General features: G+C 39.0%; 1 protein-coding gene across 1 annotated transcript in view; it reads right to left on the bottom strand.

Annotated features, from left to right (window-relative positions):
• The window catches only part of LOC123520855 (CLIP domain-containing serine protease 2-like), a 53,270-nt gene that overhangs the window by 29,600 nt on the left and 18,670 nt on the right, over positions 1-5,000 (bottom strand). The window lies entirely within an intron of this gene.

Raw genomic sequence — 5,000 nt, forward strand, 5'->3', positions numbered from 1 at the left:
ATATTAGAGATGCCATGTTTTCTATCATAATGAAGGAGCTGAAATGATGCGTAAACCCGATCACTTTCCTTTCACAATTACAAAACCAATGTCGTCTTGTTTCCCCAGTAAGTGAAACGAAAAAAAGGGAATAAAATTAATCTTCTTTAATGCCCGCAAGACATGGAAATTCCCCCAAACCTTTAAAACGACGAGTAAGGGCAATTTGGCTTAAGTTACGATAAAAATGCTGAAGAAAATGGAGAACGGGATCTGTAACGACAGCAAAATGAGGAAGAGCGAAGAAAAATACCCGGTGAGAAAATTGAGGTGGCTGGAACACGGAGGGAAGAAGAGAAAGTGAAGAAGAAAAGGAGGAGGAGGAGGAAAAAGAGAAAGAAGAAAAATGGAGGGAAAAGGCATAATCACCACTCCAGTAATCCCTGATATGCAATACAAAACTCAAAACACTTAATTGGCAAGCCAGACTCTTTCAACACTGCTCCCTCGCCCCTTGAAGTCGATTTGTAAGGAGAAGGAGGAGGAGGAAAAGACGGTGGTGGTGGTAGTGGTGGCGGTAGTCTAGTGGGGTCTTATAAAGAGGGTAGAAGAAGCAAGACGACGGAGGAGGAAGGAGAGAAAGCGTTAAAGAAGAAAGGAGAAAAATAATAAAAAGATCAGAGAGAGAGAGAGAGAGAGAGAGAGAGAGAGAGAGAATATGAACCGAGGGAGAGTGAAACAAGTAAGAGAAAGGGCACATGAGGAAGAAGAGCAACACTTGGTGGTAATGGCACAGAGGAAGAGGAGGAGGAGGAGGAGGAGGAGGAGGAGTTGGTGGCGGTAGTGATAGTTGCAGTGTTATCTTTATTTTACGTGCTGTGTCTGACTGCCGCTGTATCGTGGGAGGGAGTGAAGCGAGACTGTGCTCTGGGGCGTCTCCAAGATACCACCATGGTGATGACACAGACCCCCGTATTTTGTAACGCTTTGCTCTCTCACCTCGACGATTTCCAAAGACTACAGAGAAGATTGTCCGGGTTCTTAAGAGATGGCGATAATAACCTTAACTCCTTCAGTGCTATGACGCGTTTCTATACTCATTCTGCTTACTATTTGGAGATTTCGTGCCTCTTCAGAAACTTATGTGGGGAATAAAATAGTGAAGACTCTAGCCATTAATCTTCTGGCCTCCATAAACCCCTCCTGATGTAAATAAAATTGTCTAATCATACCCAAAATTAGTGGTAAACATGCGTCCGAGTACTGAAAGGGTTAATAGTGATGTAACGATGATTGATGATGATGATGATGATGACAAGGAAGATGATGACGATGACGGTAGCCACAGCAATGGAACAGTAGTGATGACAATGATAGTGACTGTTAAAGTAAGTACAGTGACGATGACAATGGTGATGATAACATTAATAGTACCAAGAACAATAATGACAATGGTAATGATGGTAACAGTAGCTACATTGATAGTGGTAATAGTGCTAATGATAGTAACAAAAGCTGGAATAATAATAATGCTAATGATAGTGAAATGTTACACTGATGATGACAATGATTATTTTTTATTCCACTCTCATTAATCAAACACTACTTTCTCATGAACTTTACTTCATTTCACCTTTTCTACCTCTTTCTTTATTCATTCATACACGTTTTGTTAGACATTAATTAACCTCGGCTCATTTGTTGTTGTTTTTGTTGTTGTTGTTTCCCTAGTTTTCGTTCACATCCTTATAATCATCAGTCACTTTTACTTACTCATGTTTCCCACAATTCACCACTCATGTTACCTCATTCACTTTTCCTTTCCGACCTTCACCTCCTTATCCTTTGTCAATCACTTTCGCTTACTAACATTTCCTATTTGGCGTTTCCTGTTTCACCAGCGTTTCCGGTACAATTTGAACGCCTCAGCTTTGCCTTACCAACCTTGCCTCACTTAATCCGTTACCTGTACACGCACCCTCACTTCACTTTTTTCCCATCTATCCTTCCGCACGTTTTACCACTGGTGCTCTCAATCCCCTTCTATTTCCCCCTTGCAAAATGAATCACTACTCTCTTTTGTTAACGTTATTCATACGTCACTGTTTTTCTATAACAGTTTATTGTGTACGAAAAGTCCACTGTCATTGTCTTTTAACTCGATTTGCAGGTTGCAGGATTTATGAGTGTGTGTCTGTTTTTACTGTTAGTCATGTGCATGATATTGAATTACGTTTAGTATAATTGCTTGCCAAAGTGAAGCAGCGTATTTTTCTCTTCATACGTTTTAAATATTTTCATTCAATTCAAGTCCTATCATCTGCTAAGAACTTTTTTAACTGTCTGGTTTTATCAAGAGTCTGTTAGAAACTTAAAGGATCTAATATTGAGAGGACCAAAAGACACAGTGAATAAAGGTGGTGACTTGACTTCTGACCCCGACCGTGCAACTCAAGATTCGATTAGTTCCTTAACTTTGAAATAATTCAAGCAGTGTGAGAGCGTAAAGGTATTGTTTCAATCATTATTCTAAAAATCTCATTAAATTATCTCTGTCCACAGAAGTATGTTATAAAGATGTAGGTTTTATCATTCCACTTTTCATTCACATCTTGAAAATTTCTTCGTTTCCGAGTTTAGGAAGCGTAATCGACAGTTTTCTATCAGTCATTATGATTCGTAACAAGCAACTTCTATTCTTTCACTTATTAAAGGCGAAGAACGTATTTTCTCTTCCCAGGAATGCAGTTATGTTAACGGAATTAACGTGGACATTTTCTAAGAAGGAAAATAAAGACTGTTACCTGACTTAAACTGGATTTTGTTTTTATCTCATATGTGTAAAAGAACATCTTTACTTAACCATCAATTTATACAAATCACACATTACATTAGTAGCTGTGTATATATGCCTTTCCGCCAGTCTGTTTATCTCTGTATCTGTTTGTCTTTTTATCTGTCTTTCTATTTGTCTGTATGTCTGCCCATCTCCCTCCCTCCCTCTCTCTCTCTCTCTCTCTCTCTCTCTCTCTCTCTCTCTCTCTCTCTCTCTCTCTCTCTCTCTCTCTCTCTGTTATCCCTTCACTCAATCTCACTAACCACACCTGCAATCTACCTTTCACATTTTATTAATTTTTGTAAGTCATCGTTAAGTAAATCCTTCCACTTTACGGTAACACTCTTAAGTGGCTTTTTTCTCTCTCTGCGTCTCTATCTCTCTGCCTCTCTCCTCTCCCTCTCTCTCCTCTCTTTCTCCTTCTCCTTTGCTCTATCTCTTCTTTCGCTTCGCCTCCCTAATCTTATCTCTGGGTGCATATTTCGTGTCCCAAGTCTCGGACCTTTGAAGTTCATTTCGGAGAGGCGATAAAGATAAGGGTTCTCACTCGATCCCGCTGACCACTCGTACGGGAGAAGGAAGAGAGGGAAGAACTAGGTGAAGAGACGAAGATGGGAGCAAACAAGAGAGAGAAAGGAAAGGAAGGGAGATGAGAATAGGGGGAAGAAAACGTGGAGGAGAAGAACAGAAAGGAGGGAAGAGAGAGGTGGGTAAAAAGAGGGAAAAGTGTAGGAAAAGAGGAGAAATGAAGATGATACAAGGGTCTGTGAGAAAAGGGAATACAAGGAGGGAAATTAGAGAGAGAGAGAGAGAGAGAGAGAGAGAGAGAGAGAGAGAGAGAGAGAAAGAACTGAAGAATAAACGAGTGTATGAGAAAAGATGGGGGGAAAAGGCGAGAAAAGCGAGAATTAAAGAGAGGAAATAGGAGAGAGAACTTAGTAAATAGAAAAAGATGAAGGGAAAGAATAAAAAGGAAGAAGAGAATTTTGTGAAGAGACGGAGAGGTGTAAGAGATAATGTTTAAGTGAAAGAGCAGAAAGAAGGAATGGGAGAAGAAGAAAACTGAGTGTAAAGCGGGAGATAGGAGAAGAAGAGAAAAATAGATAGAGAGGGTGGAAAGGATTGAATGAAGAATCAAGCGGGTGAAATGCGAGAAAAGACAGAAAAGGAAAGACAGAAAAAAAGAGGGTTATAAACGTAAAGAAAAAAAAAAGGAGATAGAATTGAAGAATAATGAAGGAATAAATGCAAGAAATGAGAGACGAGAGGATATAATTAGAGACAGGAGAGAGAGAGAAAAGAATGAAGGAAAAAGGGAAAAAGGAAGGAATGGAGTAGGAAGACATGAGATGATGTGAAAAGAGAGAAGATGGAAAGGAAAAAGAACAAAGGAGAGAGGAGAAGAGGGGACAAAACTGGGCGGAGGAACGAGATCATGTAAGAAGAAAGGATGAGGTGAAAAAAGAGAGAGAAGAGAGAGAGAGAGAGAGAGAGAGAGAGAGAGAGAGAGAGAGAGAGAGAGAGAGAGAGAGTTTAAGTGGAGGAAGAAGAGGAAGAGGAGGAGGAGGAGGGGAGAGATGTGTTAAAAGGATGCAGAACGTGTGTGGAATGAGAGGGATTGTGTTAGAAGTGCAAATGGAATATAGAAGCCTGAGGATGCGGTGCAGTGACAAGCCCAAGATACTCTGAGGAGGCGAGATGTGTTGCACGTTTGTCTATAAAAAGGTAAGGTTTTAAATTAGGCTGGACAGCGACTGGTGGGTAGTTAGACAAGCACTAAATTAAAGGGTGTGCCATAAGAAGAATACATATACTGTAGTGAAAAGGGGAAGTAGAATGTTTTATGAAGCATGTAGTAAAAAGTTAAATGAAAGGAATGTAATAGAATAAATAAACGATGAAATAAATCACATCAATTATTAAATGAATGAAAATGCTGATGATAATAGTAATAATAATAATAATAATAATAATAATAATAATAATAATAATAATAATAATAATAATAATAATGATAATAATAATAACAATAATAATAATGACAATACGTATAATGCGACCAATCATTTGTCTTTTCGTAATACATTGTCCCTACGTTTTACTGCGAAGCTCCTGAATGTTAGTTTATGCAGAACAATCCACGCAGCCCTCAGTAACTGTTCATACAAGGTCATGTTAATGTATG

Source organism: Portunus trituberculatus, chromosome 47 (genome assembly GCF_017591435.1).
Source record: "Portunus trituberculatus isolate SZX2019 chromosome 47, ASM1759143v1, whole genome shotgun sequence".
In the NCBI taxonomy this organism is placed as follows: Eukaryota; Metazoa; Arthropoda; class Malacostraca; order Decapoda; family Portunidae; genus Portunus; species Portunus trituberculatus.